Source organism: Oratosquilla oratoria, chromosome 1 (assembly GCF_046742065.1).
Source record: "Oratosquilla oratoria isolate Oo_2021 chromosome 1, ASM4674206v1, whole genome shotgun sequence".
NCBI classification, from domain to species: domain Eukaryota; kingdom Metazoa; phylum Arthropoda; class Malacostraca; order Stomatopoda; family Squillidae; genus Oratosquilla; species Oratosquilla oratoria.
The window spans coordinates 61,255,228-61,270,950 of NC_134777.1; the positions used below are offsets into that span (position 1 = coordinate 61,255,228).

At 42.9% G+C, this 15,723-nt stretch overlaps 1 protein-coding gene across 5 annotated transcripts in view; it reads right to left on the reverse strand.

Annotated features, from left to right (window-relative positions):
- The window catches only part of LOC143032120 (uncharacterized), a 447,989-nt gene that overhangs the window by 59,817 nt on the left and 372,449 nt on the right, over positions 1-15,723 (reverse strand). The gene's annotated exons all lie outside the window — the stretch shown is intronic.

Sequence of the window (15,723 nt, forward strand, 5' to 3'; positions counted from 1 at the left end):
GTTAGTACTTTTTAACTCTTTATTATGTCGCCAGCTGTAGAGAGAGAGAGAGAGAGAATGTAATTAATTTCTAGGCATCACTTTATGGAACGTCCCACAGATGAATAAAATCAATTGGTATAAGAGTAAATAACAAAAAATATCATGTTGATAATTATTGGCAACCAACTCGCGTGCCTTAATCAGGCAGAACAAGCGTGAGGAAGAAGAGGAGGAAGAGAAAGAAGAGGAGCACGGGTAGGAGGAAGTGCAGGAGCAAAAGGAGGAGTAAGAGGAGGAAAAGAATGAGGAAGACGAGGAAGATCAGGGGTAGGAGGAGGTGTAGGAGGAGCAGGAGGAGCAGGAGGAGGAGGAGGAGGAAGAGGAGGAGGAGAAGGAGGAGGAGGAGGAGGAGGAGGAGAAGGAGGAGGAGAAGGAGGAGGAGAAACCCTGGCGTTTTCATGACTAAACCAGTGCTTTTTCATCCATGGGGGACTAAGTGGAACCGAAGTGGTCGAGTCATAAAGGAAGTGGTCAAGGAGAGATTTAAGGAAGGATAGTAGGAATCGATATATATATACAAGATTAGTTTCGAACAATAAAATAATGCTGCGTGACTCGGGTCCGTAACGGTGTCCGTAAAGTTCTTAAAAGATGGACCACGCGAAATTTATGCAGTCCATACCCCATGCGGGGAAGCGGGAGAGGAGGAGGAAGAGGAAGGAGGATGAGAAGAAAGAGAAGGAGGAGTAAGAGGAGGAGGAAGGGTGAAGAGGAGGAAAGATAAGGAGAAATGATGAGGAGTAAGAGGAGGAGGAGGAGGAGGAGGAGGAAGAGCAAGAGCAAGAGTAAGAGTATAGGAAGAAGAGTAAGAGAAGAGGAGGAAGAATAAGAGGAGGAGGAGGAAAGAGGAGGACCCCCCCCACCAGAGTACTCAGATCTTCCATAAAGTTACGATTTGTAGACGTAACGAGTGTTGGTGTTGGAGGTGGTGGTGGTGATGGTGGTGTTGATGAGGATAGTGATGGTGATGGTGGTGGTGATGGTGGTGGTGATGGTGGTGGTGATGGTGGTGGTGATGGTGGTGGTGATGGTGGTGGTGATGGTGGTGGTGATGGTGGTGGTGATGGTGGTGGTGATGTTGATGGTGGTGGTGATGTTGATGGTGGTGTTGATGATGATATTGATGATAGTGTTGATGATGATAGGTAGTGATAATGGTGGTGGCCATGCTCATGGTGGTGGTGATGGTGGTATTGATGGCAGTGGTGATGGTGGTGGTGATGGCGGTAATAGTAATTTTGGTGATTGTTATCCACAGTTGTGGTGATGGTGGTAGTGGTAAATAATGTTAGTCACAATGGTGGTATTAGTGTTGGTGGTAGTGATGATGGTTGTAGCGGCTGTTGTGGTGGTGATGACGTTTATTATAAATCGGCAATTATAACTAATCATACCATATAATCACAAGACACCAATCCCTAATAATGAAAATGATACAAACCACAATAAAAAATTAAATTACACTAATTATCATAATACTCTTATCTTTGACCTCTTCAGTCCTGATAACAACCTCCGGATGAATAAGATCGACTGGGGACAGTCAAATAGTGAGACTAAAGATAAAGATAAGAACAGTAACATCGTATATATACATATATATGTATATATATATATACATATATATGTATGTATATATACAAATATTGAACCATCACCATGTAGCATGGTCGCTAGCGTCTTGGCCTCGTGATTATCGACGCACGGGTCAGGGTTCGTATCCCATGGCGGAGCTTCTAAAAATGTTCAATATATATATATATATATATATATATATATATATATATATATATATATATATATATATATATATATAAAGGGCAAAGACCCAGCTATACTTTCCCTCTCTCTTCTGGAACTCCCAGTTTCTCTACTAGTGTCAGCCAGGTGGAACGAATAACAAGTACCAGCTGTTAGTTATGATTTTTGCAAGACGGCAAAGAGAAGCCTCTTCTTACTGTCCATCTTCGGGACCTAACGGCAACACTTGGGACAGAGGCGCTCGTAAACTACAGTCCATAATGACAACAACGGAGAGGACGGGAGAGAGACCGAGAGGGCGGGAGAGGGACAGACAGAGTCCGAGACAGAAAGAGGGGCCGAGAGGTGGTGAGAGACCGAGGGTGAGGGAGACGAGGGAAGGGGAGGGGATAGTTGCATTGAAAAAAATAACTCTGTTTTTGACGACATGTTTGGCTGCAACCATTCATCCGTAGAGAATGACCAAAAGGTGTGTAGAATGATAAGACGAGAGAGAGTGAGAGAGTGAGAGAGTGAGACACAGAGAGAGAGAGAGAGAGAGAGAGACTAACAGAGGGAAAGACAGACAGACAGACAGACAGAGGGAAAGACAGACAGAAGGAAAGACAGACAGACAGACAGACAGACAGAGGGAAAGGTAGACAGACAGACAGGCAGAGGGAAAGACAGACAGACAGACAGACAGACAGAGGGAAAGACAGAGGGAAAGACAGAGACAGACAGAGAGAGAGAGAGAGAGACATATTTTGTTATAAATTCAGTACCATTGTCTGAAACTAAGATCTTGAGTAGTGCAATTACAGATTATCTGATCATAGATTACTGAAGCAATTGTTTCAGCTCCTTTATTTGGTATGGGTTGTAAAATACAAAATCTTGAAAGATAATTAATCAATGGCAACAAATACATATTTATATCCATTTTCAGACATAGGTAACTCCAGTGTATCCATGTGGACTCTTTCTCAAGGCTTCTGTGGGATGAAATATTATAACATAGAATAGGTTTAGGTGTATTTCCTTTTATCTAGGCACATTTCAAGCAATTTTCTATATTAAGCATACATGTCTTTCTTCATATTTGCCCGTTCTTAAGCGTTGTTAGCTAATAAAACTTTCTCTGAATTTCACGTAACACATTTTCTTATACATTCGACATTTTACAATGAAAGAAAAGTACATAGATATTGTTACGTGAATACAACAAGACCTGGAAGTTGTATTTGAAGAAGACTGTATGTGCTGAACATGTGTACAGAAGATAAAGTACACACACGAACACACACACACGAACACACACACACGAACACACACACGAACACACACAGACACACAGATATTACCCATAGATTGGTCATATATGAGCTGTGAGCTCTCTTCCAGGAGGGAAATAGCTGTCGATCACAAGTTCAACACGTGATCCATGACCATGGTGAATGGTGAATACACACACACACACACACACACACACACACACACACACACACACACACACACACACGCGCACACGCACACGCACACGAACACACACACACACACACACACACACACACACACACGAACACACGTACACACACACACACACACGAACACACACACACACACGAACACACGTAAACACACACGAACACACACACACACACACACACACACACACACACACACACACACACACACACACACACGAAAAAAAACAAAACATGCGCGATCGCACATCCCATAATCCATCTCAAATTTGTCTCCTTTATTCCCTATTGCCTCAACTCTCCATCCTTCCTCATCCTCTCCTCATCCTCTCCTCCCTGTCTTCTCCCTTACCTAGTATGTGTAGCCTACCGGTCAGGAATCAAATGCATACGCGGCAACCACCTTTAAAGCTTACGGTGCTCCAAGATCTGGCTCTGCAGGTACTCGCAGATCTCTCGATCAAGGTTGGAGGGAGAGAGAGGGAGGGAGGGTGATAGGGGGAGGGAGGGGGAAGTTTAGTGGGAGAGATGGTGGGAGAAGAAGGGGGGGGAACAGATGTGGCTGCCGTCTTCGATTAATATTCAAAATGTTCACATCTCAAAGCCTTATATTGTACACATACATGCATACATGCATGGTTACATACATACATGGTTACATACATACATAAATACATACATACATACATACATACATACATGGTTACATTTATACATACATGCATATATACATACATACATACAAACATGTACACGTGTATACATATATGCATGTATACATAAATGCATATGACAATGACACGCACATATATGTATGTATGTGTGTATGTATGTATGTGTGTATGTATGTGTGTGTGTATGTATTTGTGTATGCATGTATGTATATATGTACGTACGTACGTTTCGTTCTCCCTCCAGCTTCTCTACATCTCTGGCCTCTGTGCTGTTCCCTGTCACCACCGAGATCAGATCTGCCAACTCGAACAAAAGCAAGACCTCCTCCTTTGGAGTTCGCCTGGAGCAAGACTTGTATCATGCACCTAGACCACTGACATACTGGTAGGTCTTCTTCTGCTCCTGTTTATGCTAATCTCCCTCCTCTTAGTCTATTCTTCATTCCACATATTTCTTCTCCTCTCCTCTCCTACGCCCTCTTCTTCACTTTCTTTCCTCCTCTCGTTTGCTTCTTTCTTTCTATCCTTCTTTTCTTCTTCCCCCTGTTCTTCTTCTTCCTCTTCCTTTTATTCTTCATCTTCTTTCCCGTACTTACCATAATTTTTCCTCCTCTCTCTTCTCTTCTTTTCTTCCTCTTGTTCTTCCATTCAAATCCTTTTGAGAGATCTTAGTGTGACATTGACGTTACTATTTCTTTCTCGAACGCGATGACCTCCGTTGTCATGGTAACCAAGTCTGAGTACCTTATGGTGACTACCCAGCTCCGTGACCATCCATTCGGTTGAGTTTGTCATTGTGTATCAACATGTGCCTCTGCTACGTAAAAGGAATGTAGGCTACTCACCTTTTGATGGATTATTCTATCTCAACTACCGCTCAACTGTCTCTTAATTGCTTCTCAACTATCTCCCAACTGTATCAACTGTCTCTCAACCGCCTCTCAACTGTCTCTCAACTGTCTCTCAACCGCCTCTCAACCGCCTCTCAACCGCCTCTCAACTGTCTCTCAACTGTCTTTTAATTACCTCTCAACTATCTCTCAACTGTCTTTTAATTACCTCTCAACTGTCTTTTAATTACCTCTCAACTGTCTCTCAACCGTCTCTCGACCGCTTGTTTACTGTCTTAGCATTACCTCTCCAATGTCTACTCGCTATCTCTACAGGTTCTTCACTTCGTCTTTCTTCTCCGTATGATCTCTACACTGCCTCAAGTTACGATCACGTTGACAATCCTCATGAGTAGATCCAGACCTAGGCTGGGGTAACCAATCGCCCCATCTTACGCTGGGGTGATGAGTGGGTCGGGAGAGAACCCAGCCAGTGTCCAGGGATAGTGTGGCCACAGCTTCTCGTCCAAAGGACGTTCCTCAATGTTCCAGTCTTGTTCCCTTTCCTTCGTTCCGCGCGCCTGGTCCCGTGTCCCGTGTCCCGTGGCCATGGATGTTGGCTTCGTGAGTAGAGATGGGACATAAATCATGTTTATAGCTGCATTTCCCACAAACACACAGGCGCCCGTGCGAGCACAAGCACGCATGCGCACGCATACGCACATTAGCGCGCGCGCGCGCACACACACACACACACACACACACACACACACACACACACACACACACACACACACACACACACACACACACACACACACACACACACACAGACACACACACACACACACACACACACACACGCGCGCGCGCTACATACACTTAAACAAACACACACACGTGCAAACTAGTTACATTATAATTCGGGCCATATATGAGCTCTGAGGTCTTATCCGGATAGGTAATAACTGTCGAGCACGAGGCCAGCATATAATCCAAGACCATGATGAATCACATACAAACACATACACAAACATGTATAGTGCTTTGACCAAAATTAGTTCTCTTTTCTCGTATAAGGTGTTGGAAATATGCTTGATAACTAAAGTATAACAAATATCATACTAGGTATATTTTCAATGCTTGCTAAACAGGGTGTAAGGGTGGCTGACCATATAACTATTGGAGGGGTGATACACACCCTGAGCATTTGAAAGTTAAAAATATAAACAACTATTTTAATCTTAATTAAGAACGTAAAAAGAAAACGAAAAGAGTAGATGTAAAGTGTTTGAATTGTTCCCGTAAAACTCGCTAAGTTATACATGCGCACATGTGTACACACACGTATACGTACATACGTATACGTACACGCATGCATTCGTCCAGTCACGTACACAAACACGAAACAAACAAACACGTAAACACCAATGAATAACAATGACTTAACTTCTCGTTGTGTTTCATGACTTGGATTTCTTCAAGCTGCCGTTTAGTGATTTTATTGCAAGTCAAGGGCTTAACACATCTCGACCTTATATCAATTGATCCCTTAAATGTGTTTTATGATTTTCGTGTTTGTTAATTGACGTTAGACGATTTTATTCAGCTGAATGAAGACCCTCTTCTACCTCTGCACTGCCTCTCCACTGCCTCTCCACTGCCTCCTTTTTTTTGTCGTTTCAGACTTTTCACTGCTGAGACAGTGACCTGGCACTGCCTCTGCAGCGTCCCTCTACTGCCTCTAAACTGTCTGTTTTCCTTTACCTCCTCTCCGTCACGTTTCCACTGCCTCCTCACTGCCATTCCACTGACCATGTACTTCTTCTTAGCCAGTATCCTCTTCCTTGTCTCTTTTTTACCTCTTTTACCTCCTTACTTCGTCCCATTAGATCTTCAGTTCTGAGCTACCTCCTTTGTTTCCCTACTGCCTCTCTACCGCATCTTTACTGTCCCTCTTGAAACCTCCAACGTTTCTCTCCTCCATCCACTGCCTCTAACTCTTTCTTTAGTTCCCTGACCTGCTTCTATATCGTCTTCTTCTCCTTTCAGTGTCTGTAATTGCAACTTCAGTCTCCACACTTCTCCTCAAAATCTCCACTGTTTCTTAGGTGCCTCTGGACTCTCTTCCCCTCTACCTCTTCCCCACCCCCCAACACACACACATCTTCCTCTTTTTCTCTTCCTTCCACAACACTTATCGCTTCTGCCTCTTTACTACCTCCTAGTTCCTCATCGAGTATACATTTACCGCCTTTACGGGTGTGTGGGGGGTGGGGGAGGGAGGGTGTCTCCTCACTGCCTCTTGGCTTCCCTTCCACCTCCTTTCTGCCTTTTCATCGCACCTTTACTGCCTCTCACTCTCCCTCCACTGCCTCACCAGCCCCGTGCCCCCCTCCTGCCGTGTTTACAAAAGGGCGGGGTGGCCTGGCCCGTACTGAGAACTCCCAGTGTCCCTTCCCACGCTTCCTCCCACGCTCGCTTCCCACATCGTCCCTCCCACACGCCCCTCCAACTCCCTCCCGACACCTCCTCTGCCACTCCCCTTTCTCTTTCGTGATCCCTTCTTCCCTCTCCAAGTGATTATGTATATATATTTATATATATATATATATATATATATATATATATATATAAATATATATATATATATTTATATACATAGACACACACACACGCACACACACATACGCGCACACACACGCACACACACACACGCACACACACACACACACACACGCACGCGCACACACACACACACACACACACACACACACACACGCACACACACACACACACACACACACACACACGCACACACACACACGCACACACACACACACACACACACACACACACACACGCACGCGCACACACACACACACACACACACACACACACACACACACACATAGAGAGAATCTGATAAAATGGGATGACAGAAATACAAGAGGACGCGAAAATAAAATAAAAAAAGACAGCTATAGAAGAGATTTGAAAAAGAACAGCTTTCCTCACAGAGTAATAAACAGTTGGAACAAGATAGATGAGAAAGTGGTGTGTGCAAAAACAATACATGAATTTAAAAATAGTTTAGATAAAATGAGAAATGAAGACACACACACACACACACACACACAGGTGATAGCGTCGAACCATAGCTAAACGCTTTCCGGTGTAAGCTTAGTAATTGCACCTGTAGATGATGATTTCTCATTGATATATAATCTAGGGTCCCCAGTCCATTGCCTTTTCCCCTGTGTGCCTAGACATCCAGGATAAGGGGAAATCTCCGTAAGTTGTCGGATTCGAACTTGCCACGTTTGTGATCTCAAACTCGCTAATGATTGGGTGTTGACAAGTCCGTACGGTGGCATTAATGAAGATCTAACACCGTCAGACAATGTTATTGCATCATTGGATAATTATGGCTCCTTTGTGTGGTCTTCGACATTCTTGTTCCTGAAACTTTTAGTACTAATTTCTTCGTGAAGGATGATTTTGTAATCGATTGATTTTTGCTTGTAATGGGTTACGCGGTTCTTAGAACCTTAAATCTTTTACATGGTGTTGATTTTCAAGAAGAACCATTGGAGAAAATTAAACAGTAGACGGTAAGACCTTTCGGGTACTACATCTTCAGACAAAGGACAGAAGGCAGAGGTTACAAAAGCTTTTCATACAGAAGCTTTTGTAACCTCCATCTTCTGTACTTTGTCTAAAGATGTAATACACTGGTTCTTCTTGCATTTTGTTTCCCACGGTAAGGTGAGGTTCCTGAAGACATATTGTTGACTTGTGTTTTCATCCTGACTTCAGCCAGGGAATTTTATTGAGTTTCATGAAAAATGCTCAGTCTGATTTTTTTTTTTTCAAAGAAAAGTCGTGTTGTTTTGGTGATTCGGTCCTTCTGAGCATCTGGCATTCAGTAGCTATTGCCCTCGTCAGACCACATTTCAGCTGGCGACATATAGACAATCCCTCACCAATACAATACAGAAAATATCCTAAAGTTTCTTCCCAGATAGATATCTATGGGACTGCGGATTGTCCACTTAGTGAGACTTGAGGGAACAATTGATTGAATGATTAATCAATTAAATTGAAATAAGTAATTTATTTGCAGCCAGTCCTCCTCTCTCTCGAATAACAACCACAAATGCTTCAGGTGGAAGTGTGGGAGACTCCACATTGAGTTGTCAGAGGGATCCATTGTTGTTACTTGTTGACGACATGTCAGTATTTTTATCGTTGTCATTCCTGACTTATCTTATGTTGTCAGTGTAAACCGAAGCCTTGAAGATTATTCTGTGCTTACTGGGGCTAATTTGACAATTATGATTTAATCATTAGGTTGAGAATATTTGAATATCACACACACACACACACACACACATATACACTCACATACACACACACACACATAAACGCACACACACACACACACACACGCACACACACACACACACACACACACACACACACACACACACACACACACACACACACACACACACACATATTTATATATGAATCGAGGCACCAACATTTCGTTTGGAGTTTTTCCACCTTACAGAGTTAATTGGAAGTTTTACATATTTTTTTGCAAATAAATTGAGATGTAAACTCTGGAGAAAAGCATGCATTGGGGACACACAATATTCATAAAATGGAACATGTTAGGGGAATGGTGTACTAGGTAATAGGGAGGGGAGGGGAAGGGGAAGGAAGGGGAAGAGAGGGAAGGGCAAGACAGGGGAAGGAATTGAAGGTGAGGGGATAGAAGAAGAGGTAAAGGCAGAGTAGGGAAGCGATGGGGAAGGGAGATGAAGTGGAAAGAGGAGGAGAGGGAAGGGGAATGGGAAGAAAGGGAAGGGGAAGTAAGGGGATAGAAGAGGAGATAATGGCAGAGTAAGGAAGTGGTGGGGAAGGAAGGTGAAGGGGAGGAGACGGAAGGGGAGGTAATGAGGTAGAGGAAGAGGTAAAGGCAGTGGAGGGGAGGGGGAAGGAGGGGAGGGGAGAGAGGAGGGAGGAGGGAGGAGAGAGGGGAGAGGGGTGAGGAGAAAGGTGGGAGGGGAGGGGGACGAGAGAGGGGGTGGGAGGGGGGAGAGAGTTTGGGCACAGATTGCGCGGGTTTGCCGAAGCACTTTCTCTTCTGTTGTTGGTTTGGGGGCTCAGGAAGAGGCACCGCGGCGCCGTGGCTGGGGACTTAATACGTAGTACCAGTACTGTCTGGTATAGTATGGTATTGTGTGGTATGTTATGGTATCATTCAGTGTGGTATAGGATGATTTGTTATGGTATAGGATGACTTGGTATGTTATGATTTAGTATGATATGGTATTGTATAGCATGGTATCGTATGGTATGGTATTGCATAATTTGGTATGGTACAAGCTGGTATTATATGGCGTGGTACAGTATGTTATGATTTGGTATGGTATGAATTGGTATGATATGGTATGGTTATTATAGTGATATATAAATGATATATAAATAAGAATAATGAAAATAGTATAGTACAGTGGTATTAGCATGGAAATCCCATGTTATAGTAATATATAAATATAAATATAGTAATATAAATAGTAATATATAGTAATACCAGTATTATGAATGTAATATATAGCGTAGCATAAAGATAGTTTAATAATAGTAGTCAGGGTGAAAAATATGATGGCTATAACACAATATGGTATTATTATAGGAATTATATATATATACATATTATCTTAGTGATGTTGTGTATAAAGATATAGGTATGGTATAAGGTAGCAGTGATATTGAGATACCATGTGGTAGGTTTGTGTGGTGTGATGGTATGGTGGGGGGATAGAATCAACGGTATGGGAGCCATGGGTATGGTATGGTAGTGGTATAAGAATAATGTATAAATTTGAATACCAGTTGTTCATTTGGGATAATGGTATATTTAGTAGTATGGTAGGCCAGGGAGGTAGAATGATAATGTAGATAACAAAATGGTAGAGTACGTTGAGGATGTGATTATTCTTTTTAATAGAATTATAATAGTATATAATATATAATATATAGTATATAGTATATGGTATATGGTATAATCAATACTATGTATTTTTCTTTCTGGCTGGTGCCAGACCATTTTATTTAGATAAGATGGACTCCGGAGAATACAAATATCGTCGATCAATCCAGGAATGACTAAAAACGCCTGACATAAGAAGCGAGAGAGAAAAAAAAACTATGTCACTACGTTGAAAGGGTGTGTCTGGGGGCCGTGTGGTGAATGGAGAATTGTGGTGGAGGGTGTGGTAGAGCGTGTGGTGGTGGCCGGGTGGCAGAGCAGGTTGCCCAAGGGAAGGTTGGTGTGGGCGTCGGATTTGGCGCTTGTCGAAAGGAGACTCCAAGGGTGGGTAGGTTGGCAGGGTGGCAGGTAGGTAGGCTAGCAAAAAAGGCGGACTGGCAGGTAGCAAGTTAGAGAGGTAGATTATTTGACAGGTACGCAGGTGAGCAAATAGGCAGACCAAGATATAGGCAGATTGGCAAGGTGGCAGGAAGATAGGCAGGCTGGTAGTGAGGCACGCACTGGCAAATAGGTTGGCAGGCTGGCAGATGTGGTGTCAGGCTGGAAGGACTGTGTCCGAGACGGCCCATTATCTAATATATCACCGATGCAGAATAGAATCCGTTCGAGTTTATTTGCTTGAGCCAGACGTGCAAACTAGGTCGCCAAAATAAAGGGGTTACCATGCCCAAACCCTGTGTCCTGTAAAGCCCGTTCTTAACTTCAACCAGTCCTCTCTATTCAGCGCCAAAGGCGGCGAGGGATTGTCCACAAAGATAGAAGCATTGGTCAAGTGCAGTCTATGTTAAGGATAACCCTTTGTTGTAGGATTAAGATATTTTTGCAATCATTTCCTCTTCGGGTGACAACGAAGACATTCTCTTCGACTAGGGGGAAACCCCGTCGCGTCGAAGTGTCTCCGAACTCGGTGGACTCTCCCAAAGGTACTACATTATGGTGAGTCCCACTTGACCGTGGAAGGATTTCTTTCGGCCGAATAAGGCCATCTAGTGAGAAGATGTATGTAGAGAAATCAACAATGTTCAGCCGAAGGAGGTTTTAAGCCTGCTACCACTGAGGTTTTCTTTAGCTGAATATTTTCCTTTGCATAAAATAGAAAGAAGAGAAATCAAGATCTCACTTTTGTACGACTTAATTGATCAAATACGGGTTTGTTTTTCTTATAGATTTGTCTATTTGTTAACAGTTTTGTTTAATCTATTTACATATATAGTAATCGGTTCCCTTGTCATAGATCTTGTGCTTATGCAGGTGTGATATCTGGTACTTCATTGAACTTTAAAGTACCTGCGATTTAATCTATATTACTTTTTCGTGGTTTGCGGGGCTGGACGTACCCGCACGGCACCTCAGCCTTGCAGGTGTTCCTGAACGGTTCATACAGGGACACAGGAGACGATGTCCACGCTATACCACATCGGTGACGATAACCAGAGGATGCTGATATATTATACAATGATTCCAAGTCACCTCAGGTCTGAGGTGAGCAACAATCGGATTTTATAAAGAATCACATTAATATTCAAAATATAAGTGATGAGGTAGCTTGAATCTTTGGAAAGAACGAATGAGAAAAAAGGGGGATATCAGTAGTGGATGGAGTGAACATAAGAATACCGAGAATGAGGTGGATGGACGGGGTGAATGGGGTATTGGATACTAGATGAAAATCTATCGAACAAAGAAGAGAGAGTGCGAAAGATAGGAGAGAATGGGAAATGGTTGTAAAGGTGTTGGAAAAAGACATTACTCTTGGCTTATCCTCTTATTTGAGCGAATGAAGGGAGAGGGGGCTGGGGTGGGGAGTCCACCAGCTCCAGCCGTCAGGCTCTGCTGTGGAAGCGCTGTGTCTCGCTGCATTGCCTTTGACCCGAGCGGTAGGACGTAAGAATAATTCATCCACGAGGTGCGAGGATGGGGTTAGATGGGTGTATGCTTTGAGTCATAGACCTTTTGGTGTGTGTATGTGTGTGTGTGTATGTGTGTGTGTGTGTGTGTGTGTGTGTGTGTGTGTGTGTGTGTGTGTGTGTGTGTGTGTGTGTGTGTGCGTGTGTGTTCGCGCATGCGTGTATGTATGTATGTATGTATGTATGTACGTATATATGTATGTATGTATGTATGTATATGTATGACTATGATCATGATGATATAAGAGCAGTAACAGCAACACACTAAGGACAATAAAGAAATAATAACAATAATGTTAACTATTTTACAATAATGATATAAAGAAGAACTGAAGTATATGCATACAAAAATATGCATAAACACAAACGCTTAAACCCTTGAGATGATCAACAAAGAGAGGAAGAGGCGCCTACGCTTCGTCGCTGTGAAGAGAGAGAAAGAGAGGCGGGGTTGTTTGGGGCGAAGGAAAACGACCACGAAAAGAGCTCAACACGATTATTAAAAGAAGACGAGACGACGGGCGTGGCACAGATAGTGGGAGGGAGAACACAGGTGGTTGAAGACGCGTACAGGGAGTGGGAGCTAGGTATAATGAACATGGAGATTATGACTGCCGTGGTTCAGTGGCTGTCTATGTATTTTGGTTAAGATGTAATAGGTTTTGTTCAGTAAACATATATATGATGCACATACACAAATACATGCACACGCACACACACACACACACACACACACACACACACACACACACACACACACACACACACACACACACACACACACACACACACACACACACGCGCACACACATACACACACACAAACTCTTTCGTTTCACATTGACATGTTTAAGGTACGGAGAAGCCATAATTACACCCACATCAGATACACTTGAATCGAGGGGGACTGAAGTCCTGAGTGGGTGTGCAGGCACACCACCATTCCAGCAACACGTTTGTACTTATGAATGTTTATGTACGTGTGTGTACGCGTGTACGTGTGTGTGTGTGTGTGTGTGTGTCCGCGTGAGAGCGCGCGCGTGTGTAGACATGCACATGCACACGCATACGCACACACACACACACAACACACACACACACACACACACACACACACACACACACACACACACACACACACACACACACACACACACACACGCACGCACGACTCGTGGCGCAGTGGTAGAGTTCCAGGCCGCCACTACGGCGGTCCGGGCTCGAATCCCGTCTAGGGCTGAAATAATTTCAGTATCGCTGCGCTGCCAGTCTTTACTCCAACTCTCGTGGGCAGGGAGTTGGGTGTGTGTGTGTGCGTGTAAGGTCACGAATCACACACACACACTCTCACACACACACACACACACACACACACACACACACACACACACACACACACATACACACACACACAAGCACACACACACACACGCGCGCGCGCGCGCGCAAGCAAGCAAGCAAGCAAACATACACAAACATGTGTGTACATGTGTTAGTGTTAATGTTTGTGTTTTTGTGTTAGCACATCTAAGATCGAGAGCGTTGTCAGTGACCACCGGGATGTTGGAAGCCTCCGCGCCCACGAACTCCGCTCCCTTGTCGATCTTCTCCTGTTGGTAGCGCTGTAGAAGGGGAGCCCCTGCGGTGGGGGAGGGGGGGAGGGGAGGGTAAGGGAAGGGAAAAAAGAAGGGAGAGGTTGTTGAGAGTAAAGGAAAGGAATGAAGAAATGAAGGAATAAGAATGGGAGGGGAAGAAGAGGGAAGGGAAAGGTAAGGTGAGGGAAAGGCAAGAAGCAAAAGCTTTTGATACCGTCCCCCCACGAAAGACTACTTACTAAATTAGCTTTATACGGAATAAGTGGTAGCCTATTAGGTTGGACTAATAATTGGTTGGATGATCGAAAACAGAGAGTTGTTCTAAATGGCAAAACTTCTAGAGGGAAAAATGTTACGAGTGGAGTTCCTCAGGGTTCCGTTCTTGGGCCACTTTTATTCATAGTATATATACGAGCTGTGCGGAATGGTAAATGATCACTCAAACCAATTAGATATTCAAGATTTAGATAAACTACAGCAATTGTCTGAAAAGTGGCTAATAAATTTTAACACAAGGAAATGCAAGGTTATGCACATAGGTAAAAATAACAGTAAGTACGATTACAAGTTATTTGCAAATTCATTAACAAAAGTGAATAGTGAAAAGGATCTCTGCGTAATTATCAGTAACGATCTCAAATCATCTAAGCAGTGTATTTCAGCCTCTGAGAAAGCAAATAAGATTCTAGGACTGATTGCGCGATCTTTTGACTTCAAAAGTTCATCTCTCATTAACAAGTTATATAAATCGTTAGTTTGTTCACATTTGGAATATGCTGTTTCCGTGTGGTCACCTAATCTCATTAAAGACATTGACAGATTGGAAAAAATACAACGGTGAGCCACAAAACTGAATCCAAATATAAAAAATAAATCATACGAAAATTGACTAAAACATATGAATGTGTTCTCCCTAAAAAAGTGTAGACTCAGGTGATTTGATACAGGTCTTTAAGATTCTAAAGGGGATTGATATCAAAAGTGACCAAATTTTCACACTAAATGAGAATCAGACAAGAAATAATGGTCTCAAACTGTCAGGAATTGGAAGTGGGTAGAAACAACTTCACCAACCGTGTAGTTAATGAATGGAATAAACCTCCTGCAGAGGTCGTGCAATGTAGTTCAGTTCGAAGCTTTAAGATTCGTTTAGATAAACACCTAAGCAAGATACTGTAATGCCTGCCATTCATTTTACATTATTTGTTTGTTTGTTATTATTTGTCTGTTTATTATTATTTGTTTGATTTTGACTTATTATCATTAATCTGTCAATTATTATTACTATTTACCAGTTTTATTATTTAGCTATACCTATGCATTTATTTCATTTATTATTATCTATATTATTTATTTATTTATTTATTTATTTATTTATCATTAT